The 15,697-nt window shown below is 39.6% G+C and overlaps 1 protein-coding gene across 3 annotated transcripts in view; it reads left to right on the plus strand.

Moving 5' to 3' along the window:
- Positions 1 to 15,697, plus strand: part of SPIRE1 (spire type actin nucleation factor 1) — a 163,778-nt gene that overhangs the window by 70,866 nt on the left and 77,215 nt on the right. The gene's annotated exons all lie outside the window — the stretch shown is intronic.

Below are 15,697 nucleotides of genomic sequence, written 5' to 3' on the forward strand. Positions count from 1 at the left end.
GAAAAAGTACTTGTCATTTTTAGAGAGAACTTTGTCTACATCAGGAAAATAATTTCTCATTGAAGCAGGAATAAAACTTTAAACTGAAAGCTTAATTTTAGTTAACTAAAAAGAAGTTAAGAAACTGTGTAGTTTTCCAGAGTTTTGAATAGAAGTGCTTTTTTCACAAGCTGGCAGATTTACTTTAAGGACAATGAGTAGGTCAGCTTTAGACAAGCAAGAAAGGGACTAGGAAGAAATAAGGTCTGTGAAGTAGGCTGGAACAAGTCCATGGAGGTTAAAAAAAAAAAAAGTGAAACAAGGAGAGTAGTTGTGAACTGGAAAGTGAAGTCAGTGATTTTCCAGCACAGAAACCTTAACTTCTGGCAGAATCAGAATTTACTGCTGTTTGGAAAGAAAGAGGTTTTCTTTAGAAATATAAACCATGGAACAATCATTCATATTTAGTAGCCTGTTTTAATATCAGTAAATGTGAAAGTATGCTATGAAATGTGAGCAGTACACATTTTACATTGTAATAATATTTATTGACCAGAAAGATAGTAAGGCAGGGCACTTGACTTGTACATATCTGATCTGGGTTTGATCCCCAGCAGCCCTAAAAAAGTCCCTAAAAAGCCCCAAAGTCCTGCCAGGAGTGATCCCTGCTGGGTGTGACCCCCAAACAAAAAATAAACTTACTATGGGGAGTAAATCAAATGTGTTCATATATTTACTTAGAGAATCCTCATGTAGAATATTTTTTATCTAATCTCTCCTTTTTTGTATTAAAATTAGGGAATTAAAATGTATATCATTGGGAGGGGTATCAATAATGAAAAAAAGATCGAGGAAGAGATATGTGAGTAGCATAGCAGGGTTTTCTCTCCTTGAAGAGATAAGGTTTTGTGGGGGCAGGTTTTGGGTTTTGGGTTTGGGACCATACCCGGAAGTGCTTAGGGCTGCTTCAGACTTGTTGCTCATGATTCACTCCAGCAGTGCTCAGGATAATGTGGTGATGGGAATCTTGGGGCTCAAACGCTAGCCCTTTGAGCTACCTTTCAGGGCTGAAGATGTTTATTTATTTTTGATTGTTGAGTTATACCTGGCTGTGCTCAAGATTTACTCCTCGCTCTATGCTCAGAGATCTCTCCTTGTGTGCTCTGGGAGAGGATTGGGGTGGGGACCATATGGGCTACCAAAGATAGAACTGAGATCGACACCATGCAAAGCAAGTACTTTATCCACTATACTGGTGTGTCTTTATCTGCTCTTTGGCTCCTGAAGTTGTTTATTATTATTATTATCATTATTATTTTGGTTTTTAGGCCTCACCTGGTGACATTCAGGGGTTATTTCTGGCTCTGCACCCAGAACCTGGCTTGAGGGGGACCATATAGGACACCAGGGATCAAACCCAGGTTCGTCCTAGGTCAGCAGCATGCAAGGCAAACGCCCTACTACTGTGCTATCACTTCAGCCCCTATTTTTGTAAATATCCTACAAGATTATATTTTTATTTTTTGGTTTTTGGGTCACACCTGGCAGCACTCAGGGGTTCCTCCTGACTCTACACTCAGAAATCGCTTCTGTCAGGCTTGGGGAACCGTATGGGAAACTGGGATTCGAAACACCTTCCTTCTGCATGCAGCACAAATGCCCTGCCTCCATGCTATCTCTCCGGCACCTCTACAAGATTTTATTGATGTTTTCTTGTTACATGTTTGGCAGGGGTGACTAGCACTCAGCAAAGAAATGAATTATCGGGGCCGGCGAGGTGGCGCTAGAGGTAAGGTGTCTGCCTTGCAAGCGCTAGCCAAGGATCAGGACCGCAGTTCGATCCCCCGGCGTCCCATATGGTCCCCCAAGCCAGGAGCGACTTCTGAGCGCATAGCCAGGAGTAACCCCTGAGCATCACCGGGTGTGGCCCAAAAACCAAAAAAAAAAAAAAAAAAGAAATGAATTATCTTGGGGGACAGAGAGATAGCACGGTGGTAAGGCTTTACCTTGCATATGGCCTACCTGGGATGGACCTGGATTTGATTCTCAGTATCCCACATGGTCCCCCAAGCCTTCCAGGAGTGATTTCTGAGATAGTGAATTTACTGTATGAGATAGTGAATTTTCTAGTATTTTTAATAGGCACACTTCAAATGTTCGTGTTTACCATAATTTATGATATAGCTAGAGCTATTCTTGTCATATTATATTGTTATCTATCATGTTTTAATATTTCGTTACACACATGCTCCTTTTTTTTTTTTTTTTGGTTTTTGGGTCATACCTGGCTGTGCTCAGGGGTTACTCCTGGCTGTCGGCTCAGAAATAGCTCCTGGCAGGCACGGGGGACCATATGGGACACTGGGATTCAAACCAACCACCTTTGGTCATGGGTTGGCTGCTTGCAAGACAAACGCCACTGTGCTATCTCACTGGGCCCACATGCTCCTTTCTTGCTTTCTTAAAAAATATTAGCTTGTACCAAAAAAAAAAAAAAAAAAAAAAAAAAAATATTAGCTTGCGGGGGCCAGAGAGATAGCATGAAGGTAGGATATTTGCCTAGCATGCAGAAGGATGATGGTTTGAATCCTGGCATCCCATATGGTCCCCCGAGCCTGCCAGGAGCGATTTCTGAGCATGAACCAGGAGTAACCCGAGTGCTGCCAGGTGTGACTCAAAAACCAAAAAAAAAAAAAAAAGATAAAAGAAAGATGTGAGGGAATAGAGACTGAGAATTATACGTTCCTTAGACAACGTGGGCTTCTCAAGAGCCCACGTAAATAAGCAAATAAGAAAGCCTAAGATACAGTTTTTATTCAAACATGTTTCTCTGCTTTACATCAACTATATATCAGTTATGAGAAACATTCAGCTAAAGAGGATTAAAGGGGATTGGATTGGAGACTTTTTACCCATTATTCTCTTTGAGATCTCGCCATGACACTTATGATGTTTAATAATATATAAAATTGACTGTAATACGAAGGACTGGCTTTTTATTTTGGTTTGCTATATTTATTGTATGTGAGTTGAGTCATTTGTGGAGTTCAGACATCCATTTGCCTTCAAGAGGTGAACTTGTGGGAATGTCAACCTCTTAAGGTTGAAACCTATGATTGAGAAAGTAGTTTGTCAAGTTCTTTGTCTGTGCTCTAAAGCAAAACTAAGCTAGAATATTAATTAGCCCCTGATACAATTTTTTTTTTTTTTTTGGTTTTTGAGTCACACCCGGTAGCACTCAGGGGTTACTTCTGGCTGTATGCTCAGACGTAGCTCCAGGCAGGCTCGGGGGATGAACCAGGGTCTGTCCTGTGTTGGCTGCATGCAAGGCAAAAGCCTTACCCCTGTTGTATTGCTCCATCCCTCTATTAAATTTTGATTCTGGAAATAAAGTTACAGAAAATGATAGTGGAAATAATATTTTCAAGTTTAATCAGAAGAGGTAAGAAAGAAAAGTATGACTTTTTACTTCAAAAGCATTTCTATCTTTACTCTTGGCTCTATTATGTGCCTTTCTGTACCTTGATTTTCCTGTTTTCAAGATGGAAATTATACTTTATGCTGTATGAAACCTTAATTAATGGTTACTAATCAAATGCTTAAAGCAACTTAGATGAAAGTAACGTTAGTTCAAAGTACTATATAGTAGTAACATTTTAAATAAGTAGGTTGAAAACTTTCTGTGGAAATGACTAACATGAGATCATTGACTTAAATAGCATGACATATTGTTCTTTGATGACACAGGACATCTTCCCTATTCCTGGTTTCCCTGTGGGTTATTCTTACCCATTTCTTTGACTATTTAGCTCAAAACTCAGTAAAAAGTATATATTTGCAGCCAAAATGATAGAACAGTGGGTAGGGTGCTTCCCTTGCATGTGGCAGACCCAGGTTTAATACCCAGCATCCCATGTGTTTCCTTGAGTCTGCCAGAAGTAATTCTTGAGTGTAGAGCAAGGAAAAACCCCAAAGTTTCACTAGGTGTGGTCCAAACAAAAACAAAAACAAAAGTATATTCATTTTGGTAGTTTGGGCATTTATAGACTATATGCCACATGCAGGTCATTATTGTAGATTCAGGAGAGATTCAGTGAAGCACTGTTTTTATCCTGAAGTTTAGAATCATCAGAAGTAAGTAAAGTTTTCCCCTCTCAGAGAAAGTCCCTCTATGTTTTCAAATCTGTTCCAAAACAAAAATTATAAAAAAATTGTTACACTTATGTATCATTTTCCTGTAGATTACAACTGATGCTTAAACTCTTAACATCATGAGATAGATACATTTTTATTTTTGTTGTGATGTTGGAGGAAAGGTCACACTTGTTGGAGTTAACTGGAGTAACATGCTTGTGGAATTCACGTTTGGTTGCAGTGTGGAAGTGGTGTGAGCAAGCTGAAGTGTGCTTGTGACTCTGTGAATAATGTTGGCAATGCCAGGGAATAAGACATTTCTGGTGTTGCAATGTGAGGCATTGCTGGGGATTGAATTTAGGGGCTTCACATGCAAGGCAAGTGCCCTATCATTGGACTACATCACCAGCTTAACTGACTATAAGCAGAATGATGTTTACTTTGTTGAGTTGCAGAGTGGATTATATATGTACTAGAGAAACCAGAGCATGGCTCAGACCTATCTTTGACCTAGATAGGAGGTAAAGAAGAGGTAATGAAAGAGGAATTTGCTATTTGTTCTTCCTGTAGGTAGGAAGGACCCAGACTCTTATCTCTCTCAATATAAAGAAAGCATACTGCTGTAAGTTCACCCACATGTGATTTGTTTTTGTTTGGGCTTTTTTTGAATAATAATATCTTTATTTAAACACCATGATACAAACATGACTGTAGTTGGGTTTCAGTCACAAAAAGAACACCCCCCTTCACCAGTGCAACATTCCCACCACTAATGCCCCCATCTCCCTCCTCCCACATCCCTTGCCTGTATTTGAGACAGGCATTCTACTTCTCTCACTCTCTAATTGCACTCACCCCTCTTTGAGGTGAGCTTCATATTGTGAGTCAGTCCTTCTGGCCCTCATCTCTGGGCATTATTACAATAATGTCTTTTTTTTTTCCCTTAAAACCCATAGATAAGTGAGACTATTCTGTGTGTGTGTCTCTCTCCCTCTGATTTATTTCACTCAGCATAATAGTTTCCATGTCCATCCACGTACAGGAAAATTTCATGACTTCATCTCTCTTGATGGCTGCATAATATTCCATTGTGTTTATGTATCACAGTTTCTTTAGCCATTCATCTTTTGAAGGGCATCTTGTTTCCAGAGTCTGGAATAGTGCTGTGATGAATATAGGTGTAAGGAAGAGATTTTTGTATTGCATTTTTGTGTTCCTAGGATATATCCCTATGAGTGGTATAGCTGGATCATATGGGAGCTCAATTTCCAGTGTTTTGAGGAATATCCATATTGTTTTCCATGAGGGCTGGACTAGACGGCATTCCCAACAGCAACACCTGAAATTCATTTGGAACAATAAACACCCACAAATAGCCAGAGCAACCCTTGGGAAAAGGAATATGGGAGGCATCACTTTTCCCAACTTTAAATTGTATTACAAAGCTATAGTCATTAAAACAGCATGGTATTGGAATAAAGATAGACCCTTAGATCAGTGGAATAGACTTGAGTATTCAAAAAATGTTCGCCAGATGTACAATCAATTAATCTTTGATAAAGGGGCAAGAAATGCAAAATGGACCAAGGAAAGCCTCTTCAACAAGTGATGTTGGGGCAACTGGTCAGCTGCTTGCAAAATAGCAAACTCAGACCTCCATCGAATTGTAACACCATGCACGTGTCAAATCCAAATGGATTAAGGACCTGGATATCAGACCTGAAACAATAAGGTATATTGAACAATATATAGGTAAAAACACTCCATGACATTGAGATGAAAGACATCTTTAAGGCAGAAACAGCACACTTCATACAAGTGGAAACAGAGATAAACAGAAGGGACTATATTAAGCTGAGAAACTTCTGCATCTCAAAGGAAATAGTACCTAGGATACAAAAGCCACCCACAGAATGGGAGAAACTATTCACCCAATACCCATCAGAAAATGGGCTAATATCTAAGATATACAAGTTACTGACAGAACTTAACAAGAATAAAAAACATCTAACCCCATCAAAATATGGTGAGAAGAAATGAACAGACAATTTCTCAAAGAAGAAATACAAATGGGGCCAGAGTAAGGCATTTGCCTTAGACACAGAACAACGATGCTTCAAATCCCGGCCTCCCATATGGTCCCCCGAGCCTGCCAGGAGCGATTTCTGAGCATAGAGCCAGGTGTAACCCCTGAGCGCTGCCAGGTGTGGACCCCCCCCCAAAAAAAAAGAAGAAGAAATACAAATGGCCAAAAGACACGTGAAAAAATGCTCCACATCACTAATCATCAGAACATTGAGGTACCATCTCATGCCACAGAGACTGGCCCATGTCACAAGGAACAAGAACAATAAGTGCTGGTGGGAATGTGGGGAGAAAAGAACTCTCATTCACTTGCTGGTGGGAATGTCGTTTATTCCAGACCTTATGTTTGGGATTTTGGAGCCATACCAGCAGTGCTATGTGCTTACTCCTGGTTCTGTGGTCAGGAGTCACTTCTGGTAGGACTCAGGTGTTGTGGATCCAACCAGGGTCAGCAACAAGCAAAGCAGTGCTTTACTAGCTCCTGGCTTCCAAAGCAATCTTTTATTGTATTAGTTATTTTTATTTATTCATACATTTCTTGCTGTAGACAACCATCTACTTTCTATTTATATGAATTTGCCAGTAGCAGACATTTTATATAAATAAAACGTGCAACATGTTGCCTGAGGCTTCTTTCACTCACTCTGATACTTTTCAGTGTCATGTACTGGTAGTTTATTTGATTTATGTACTGATAGTTTATTTGTTTTATGGCTTAATAATATTCTGTTGTATGACTATACCAGTCCTAAATGAACCAGATGGAAATTTGGGTTATTTCTGTGTTTTTGACACATTTTAAATAAAATTAGCCGGGGCCGGGCGGTGGCGCAAAGAGGTAAGGTGCCTGCCTTGCCTGCGCTAGCCTTGGACGGACCGCGGTTCGATCCCCCGGCGTCCCATATGGTCCCCCAAGCCAGGAGCGACTTCTGAGCGCATAGCCAGGAGTAACCCCTGAGCGTTACCGGGTGTGGCCCAAAAACCAAAAAAAAAAAAAAATAAAAAAAAAATAAATAAAATTAGCCATGAATGAGTTTATGAAGTTGCTATAATAATAAGGAAAGAGAACATTTTAATTTGAGGAGGAGGGTTGCAGTGTTGAGGGTTTTTTCCTGGCTCTGCTTTCATGGATCACTCCTTGTAGTGCTTGCGGTACTATACATGGTCAGAGAGCTTGGACACAGCTAGCTGCACACAAAGTAAGCAGCCTAACCCCTGTCCTGTCTCTTTGGCCCCAATAAATGTTTACCTTTTTTTTTCTTTGGGTTTTGGGGCCATACCTGGCTATGCCCAAGACTTGCTCCTGTTTCTGTGCTCAGAATCATTCCTAGTGGGGCTCAGGAAATCATATGGGATTCCAGGGATCGAACACTTGCAAGGCAAGTAAGTGATCTACCTGTTGGAATATCTTTGACCTAAAGACCTTAATTTATTTTAACATAATTTAAACTTTTTGGTGTTTTGGGCCACACCCAGCAGTGTTCAGGGGTTACTCCTAGCTCTATGCTCAGAAATCACTCCTAGCAGGCTGGGGGGACCATATGGGATGGCAGGAATCTAATCCAGGTTTGTCCCGGGTCGGCCGCGTGCAAGGCAAATTTTCCATCTTTGTGCTATTGCTCTAGCCCATGAAGTGCTTAATTTTAATTGAAGTTTACTGAAGAAATGAAAGCTTATTAAATCTGGAAAGATAGTCCAATGGGGAGGGTTCTTGCCTGTATACCCAACTTGGGTTCTATCACCAGAATCTTTTATGATTCCCCAGCACTGTCAGGAATAATTCCTGAGTACATAGCCTGGAGTAAGCCCTAAGCATCGCTGAATGTGGCCCCAAAAGAAAACAAAACAATAATGACAACAGAAAGAAAGGAAAGCTTATTTTTTAGTTTGTTTTAGGGCCACACCTGGCTGTGCTTGGGTTAGTCCTAATCCTTTGCTCAGGGATCACTCTTGGCAGGGCTTGGGAATCATATGTGGTACCAGGAGTTGAACCTGGGTTAGTTGCTTGCTTATTTTGTTCTAAACCAGGGCTTCTTAAATTTTTTCTATTTTTCTTTTTTTTTTTTTTTGTTTGTTTGTTTTGGGGCCATACCAAGTGGTGCTCAGCATTTACTCCTGGCTCTGTGCTTAGAAATTACCTTTGGTGGTGCTTGGGGAACCATATGGGATACTAGGGATTGAACCCAGGTTGGCCATGTGCAAGGCAAAAGTCCTCCTCCTTGTACTATCCTTCCAGCCCCTTCCTAAAATTTTTCTACTATGACCCCTTTTTACCTGAGAAATGTTTACATGATCCATGATATATAAAGTAGATATTAAAAAAAAAATCAAACATTGGGGCCAGAGTGGTATTTGCCTTGCAAGCAGCCGTCCCAAAACCAAAGGTGGTTGGTTCAAATCCCAGCATCCCATATGGGCCCCCAAGCCTGCCAGGAGCTATTCCTGAGCAGATAGCCAGGAGTAACCCCTGAACACCGCCGGGTGTGGCCCAAAAACAAAACAACAGCAAAAAAAAATCAAACATTGCCGGAGAGATAGCATGGAGGTAAAGCATTTGCCTTGCATGCAGAAGGTCAGTGGTTTGAATCCTGGCATCCCATATGGTCCCCTGAACCTGCCAGGAGGGATTTCTGAGCATAGAGCCAGGAGTAATCCCTGAGTGCTGCAGGGTGTGACCCCCCCAAAACAAAACAAAACAAAAATATCAAACATTGAAAACCATAAATTTATTTAAGACTTTTATTTGGTAACTCTTATATACATTTACACAACCCATAACTCCATATAGGGTTTGACCCACAGTTTAAGAAGCTAGATTCTAGCTAGCCCTTTAGACTATTAATATAAGTGAAACACTGCAGCATATAGTATTAGAAAATAAGCATAACTAAGCCTTACACTGCTATTAAAATCATGACTAGAATGAATTGACTTTAATTTTATTCAATATGAATACAATGATTTTTCCCAAATGAATAAATGCATCACCTTGTTTTTATTCCATAACTGACAAATACTTATAGCCTTGCCGCTGTAGTTGCAGACGTGCCAGCCACTTTTCTGTCATCCTTGTTTGTTGCTCAGTTCTAATTACAAATGAGTTTGTAAGTAAACGGGAATGAAATTGTAGCTCCCAGGCACTGCATGGTCACTTCTGAAGCACTTAGTCACTCAGATGTACTCTTGAATCATTTTAAAGGTGGGCTGGGCTTGTTGAGGGTTTTGTCTGTGAGTTTAAATCTACCATTTAAGCTTTCTGAATCAAGAAAGCATTTCTACAGTACAGTAGAGTTGGAGCAATATGAAAATTATTTAATGTAGTGTAATTCTTTCCTTTTTTTAAAAAAAGTGAAAAGTTTTTGTGAGAGGGATATGAGAAATTTTTGAATTTTTAAAATGCTGCCTTTCTTGTTAAATAGGTAACTCAAAACTTTTTCTTTTTTCCATCGTTGCAGCGGCCTCCCCTCCTTCCACCCTCTTAGCTGTAACTGTGCTTCTTTATTCCATCAAGAAAATTAAAACACCCTAAAAAAAAAAAAAAACCTTTTCACATTCTCTCACCATCCAGTTGGCCTGCCTGTATCTGCAGGCTATCTATTCAGGAAATCATTTAGGAAATAAATATTATTCTGGACTTCTTCCTCCATTTCCTCTCATGCTCCCACTGAGACTCACTGTTACTAACTTGTTGCTGAATGATTAATAGCATATTCTAAAAAAATAAATAGAGTCAGCACAATGGACAATGGACAAATACTTTTTTTTACTACTGTCTTCACAGTAGACATTGCTTATTAAGTTCTTTTTAAGCATCCACTCTGAGCAGTAACTTAATTGAACACACAGAGTCAGAAAACAGTAGAGAATGGTGGCAGAATTGGAAAGGAAACTCTGGAGTGAATAGCTTTCCTTCACAGAGCAAGGATTTGAATAGAGTATATTTAAATAGAACTTGTCACTGTACAAGTCACTGGCTTTAAAGCTTTCTAAATCCTATGTGATTTTCCTCACTATGTTTCAAAAACTTTTCATAGTTCCAAATAGAAACTACTCGCTAAATGCACCCCCACCCAGGCTACCTGCTGACCTCTAATTTTTTTTTTTTTTTTGCTGGGATTGGTTATTCAGGTTCAGTGTCTTATATGTGGAAGGCAAAAGATACCACTTACCTATATTTAGGCCCACTAATTTTTTTTTTTTTTTTTTTTTTTGGTTTTTGGTTTTTGGGCCACACCCGGCATTGCTCAGGGGTTACTCCTGGTTGTCTGCTCAGAAATAGCTCCTGGCAGGCACGGGGGACCATATGGGACACCGGGATTCGAACCAACCACCTTAGGTCCTGGATTGGCTGCTTGCAAGGCAAACGCCGCTGTGCTATCTCTCCGGGCCCAAGGCCCACTAATTTTTGATTCTTTGAATTTCTCTGTGCTAGGGATTTCATATGATGAGAATCATAATGTTTGTATTTTTGTCTGTAACTTAGTTCAATTAGTGTAATTTTGTTTTGTTTTGTTTTGGGATCACACCCAGCGGCGGTCAGGGGTAACCCTGGCTCTGCACTCAGAAATTGCTCCTGACAGGCTTCGGGGACCATATGAAATACCAGAGATTGGACCCAGGTCTATCCCAGGTTGGCTTGGCTGTATACTAGGCAAATGCCCTACCACTAAGCTATCACTCTGGCCCAGCAAAATGTGTAATATTTTTAATGTTTATTTAGGCTGTAATATAAGCCAGAATATCATTTCTTTTTTAGTCTGAATAATTCAGTATGCATATAATTTCAGTCATTTAAAATAAAATTATTGTTAAACATAGTATGTTTATGTATGACTTTCTCTGTCAACGATGAAAACTTCCAGTCTGGTTCTTAGCTTTTTTCAGACTTGATTGTCTTTGATGTTTGCTGATAGGAATATAACTTGTTTTTATTAATGTTTTATTTTATTTTGGTTTTTGTCATAGCCAGCAATGCTTGGGTAAACATTGGGTATGTAATGCTCACTCCTGGCTCAGCACTCAGCAATCACTCCTGGCAGTGCTGTGGGATGCCAGGAATTGAACTTGGATCGGCCACATGTAAAGCAATCGCTTTAGCCTCTATGCTAAATAAAGGGCACTCTGGTCCTTTATTGTTTGTTTGTTAAGTCACATCTGATGATTCTCGTGGCTTACTTCTGGCTCTACAGGCAGGAATTATTCCTGGCAGAACTTGGGAACCATATGGGATGCCAGGGACCCATCCTGGATCGGCTGGGTACAAATGACCTCCCTGGGTACAAACTCTCTCCAGCCCCTTATTATTTTAAATAGTAATGACCTCTCCCCCCATTTTTTTTTTTTTTTTACGGGCTACACCTGGCAGTGCTCTGAGGTTACTCCTGTTTCTTTGCTCAGAAATTACTCCTGGCAGGCTCCGGGAACCATATGGGATGCTGAGTCCTCTGTGTAAGACAAATCTTCCCACTGTGCTATCACATCAGGCCTCAACCTTCCCCTTTAAGCAAAAATAATAGAGTCCTGGTGGCTTCTCCTAGGGACACTTAACCTGGTAATATGGGCCTTTAAATTTGATGCTCAGCTGGACTATGTGGTAAAATTTTTTAGTGTTTTGTACACATTTGCAGTACATACTTGTTGCACACTTTTTCTCTGTTCACCTGTCCTTTTTGAAGTTGTCAATGATAAGTCCTGTTTATATTGTACATATATACGTATGAATATATATAAATACTTTTAGGCACTTCTTACTTCTTGTCCATATTGAGTACAAATGTATTGAATTTGAATGCCTGCTTCCTTGAAGTATTTTCTCTTTGATTTTTGTAGTATCAGCTTCTGATCTCATCCTTCTCTCCCTTCCTTCCCTAATACCATTTCTCCCTTAAAGTATAGTCTCTTTGATATGCTTTTGCATGTATATTGCATGCTTATTTTTTCTTCCTAATTTTTTTGAGTCTGACCTTTTAGTGTTTTCATTTTTTGTAGTTTGACCCAATTGTAAAATGGATGTCTCACCCTTTGGCCAGTCATTAAAATTTCAAGTTTTATTCTTGCCTACTCTCTACCCTTGGGTGGTTTCATACACTCTCATGACTTATAGTCTAGTTTTTTTTATGCCAGTAAATCTCACTTTCTGACCTCAACTCATAGCTCTCTTCTGTAGCAGCTATCAAGGTGGATTACAGAAGAGAGCTGTGATTGTATTTCTCATAGGTATTTAAACTTGTCTCTCAAAACTTCTTCTCTCTTGCTAATATATAAATTAGTATACATCAAACATATAAATATAACTTAGTATCATTTTATGTAACTAGCCTCAGCAAGAAATCTAGAAATTACTTTCATTCCTGTTCCTGACATTGAAGTCATTGTCATGGCATTTCCACTCTTCCTTCCTTTTTACTCACTAAATGTTTTTTTTTTGTTTTGTTTTTTTTTTGTCTGTTTGTTTGTTTTTGAGTCACATCCAGCAGCGCTCAGGGGTTACGCCTGGCTCTATGCTCAGAAATCGCTCCTGGCAGGCTCGGGGGACCATATGGGATGCTGGGATTCGAACCACCAACCTTCTGCATGCAAGGCGAATGCCTTATCTCCATGCTATCTCTCCGGCCCCACTAAATGTTTTTAAAATTCTTACTATTTTCTCTCTTCCTATCATTTTCACCCTGTGCAAGTGATAGCATCTAAGATTTGGACTTTGCCACACTATTATCCTTCCTAATCTTCCTAAGTCTATTCTGTATTCTGGCCCATTTATCATTCATTCTCTAATGCTGTATATATATATATATATATATATATATATATATATATATATATATATAATTTTATTTTATTATTATTATTATTTTTTTTTTTTTTTGGTTTTTGGGCCACATCGGGCAGTGCTCAGGGGTTACTCCTGGCTGTCTGCTCAGAAATAGCTCCTGGCAGGCACGGGGGACCATATGGGACACTGGGATTCGAACCAACCACCTTAGGTCCTGGATCGGCTGCTTGCAAGGCAAACGCCGCTGTGCTATCTCTCTGGGCCCATATTTTTTTAAAGGAACCTTTCAAGTGGTACCTGGAGGTGATTCCCAGCTGTACCCAGCCCAGTCCTGTGGACTTGGTGGTTTGGTGTTTTGACTCATGACTTGGTGGTGCTTATACCATCATTGTTCAGTGCCTACCACCTCACGCCAGGTGGTTGGCAGAGGGGATGCTGGGACCCTAAGTTAGCATGGAAGGCAAGTGCTCTGCCCTGCTGAGATCCTCCTGTATCTTTTAAGTAATTTTGTCTTTTTTAAAAATAGCTGTTAAGTAAAGAAAATAATGTTATTATATTAAAGTTGGTTCAAAGGGCAGTAGCTCACAGGAGAACCAGAGTTGGATCCTCTGCACTAGATGCCCTTCTCCAGCAGCACCAGCAGCTGTGACTTTGGTGGCTCCAGTTCACGGGGCCTCAGAATTAGCACATTGCCAGTCCTAAGCTTTGAACCATACAATCTGATTAACTGTATGTGATAGGGAATGACCCTGGGCTTCTGAGCATTGTTTGGAAATATACCCTGTCCAGCTACCAAATAAAGTAGTTTTAGTCTTACAGAAAATTGGGTTGTAGGGCTGGATAGCATGGAGGTAAGGCGCTTGCCTTGCATGTAGAAGGACAGTGGTTTGAATCCCTGCATCCCATATGGTCCCCTGAGCCTGCCAGGAGCAATTTCTGAGCGTAGAGCCAGAAGGAACCCCTGAGTGCTGCTGGGTGTGACCAAAAAAAAAAATGGGTTGTAAAGTAATTCCTACTCCTTTTAAGTGAGATAAAGGAGTTTCCCTGATTGTTTGTATCTTGTGTTAGTGTGAAACATATGATAAACTGGTATCAATAACATAATTAACTCAGGTTTATAGTTTGTTTTCTTCATAGTGTTTTAAGCCTGTGTTTGACATGTATCAGGCATGTCTAGAATTACTCTTACCATGTATAGTAGTTTCATTGTCTTACAATACCCTGTGTTCCATCTTTTATCACTTGCCTTCCACAAACTCTGAAAACCACTAACTAATCTTTGTCTTTTTTTCTTCATCATTCTTTTTTTTCCAACTATTAGTTAGAATGCTATAGTATTGACTTATATCACTTAGCATAGTTGGATAGAGTTCATTTTTTATTTGTTTCTGAATAAAATTTCATTACATGAATGTGTCTTTTATTTATCCATTCACCTACTGAAGTACATCTTGGTTGTTTTTGAGTTTTGAAATTTATGAATAAAGTCACTATAACATTTTTGTACAAGTTTTTGTGTACACATAAACTCTTGGCTTATTTGTATAAATACCAAAGTGTGCAATTGTTTGAATGTGTGGTAAAAGCATTATTTAGTTATGTGAAAAACTATTTTCTATAGAGACTGAACCATTTTGTATACATTTTTATTTTTATTTTTTTTTCTTTGTTTGTTCATTTTTGGGCCACACCTGACAGTGTTCTGGTGGCTTTCCTCAGGGATTGTTCCTGGCAAGGCTCAGGGGGTCCTTATGGGGTGCTGGAGATTGAACTGTGGTTGGCCACCTGCAAGACACTACCTGCTGTACTTACTGGTCCTCGTTTTGCATTCTTAACAATTACTGAGATTTTTGTTGCTCAGCATCCTCCCATACCAGTTTTTATACCAGAGTCTTGAATTTAACTGTTCTAATAGTCATATAGTAGATTCATATCATTCTTTAATTTTATATTTTTTCTTTTTAAAAATTGGTATATTTTTATGTATTTCATATATAGATAGCAAATACATTCCATATATTTGTCATATATATCTTATTTGCTGAGGTGTTTTGATCATGTGACCATATGTAATTAGGTTTATTTTCTTGAGAGCTTATGGAGGTTCTAGCAGGGGAGTGCAGGTACTCATATACCATTGACTGATTGAAAAATGGTTCCTTTCTATTCGGGGAAGGCTATTCTTTTTGACCAAGCTCCCAGCTTTGGGTGGGATGCACATGGAGTGGTGAGGGAAGAAGAGGACACTTGCCTAGCCAACCAGATCAACTGAATCAACCCTAGTAATCAATGGGGTGACAGATGTCACAGCCAGATTGTCCTCACATCCTAGGTTTATTTTAGTACTGATTTTTTTTTTGGGAGGGGGGCCACAACCAGCAGCTCGTAGGAGTTACTCCACGCTGTGAGCTTAAAAATTACTCTGGCAGGCTCAGGACCATATGGGATGTCAAGTATTAAACCTGGGTGCCCTCCCTGCTGTGCTATCACTCTGTTCCCTCGTACCGATTATTCTGTTGTTTTTGTATTTTGGATGTTCGTCTTTAATCAGATAGGTGTCCAGCAAATGTTTTCTCCCAATTGTGACATTTACAAAATTATGTGAATAGTGAGTTTTGTTGAATTGTTTTTGCTGCCTTGTCAAAGCTGAACTGGCTATACATTTGTGAGTTTATTTCTGCTTTTCTATTGTTTTATTCTCTATGGGTTTTTCCAGTAGCACACAGT

The sequence above is a fragment of the Suncus etruscus genome, chromosome 3 (assembly GCF_024139225.1).
Source record: "Suncus etruscus isolate mSunEtr1 chromosome 3, mSunEtr1.pri.cur, whole genome shotgun sequence".
NCBI classification, from domain to species: Eukaryota; Metazoa; Chordata; class Mammalia; order Eulipotyphla; family Soricidae; genus Suncus; species Suncus etruscus.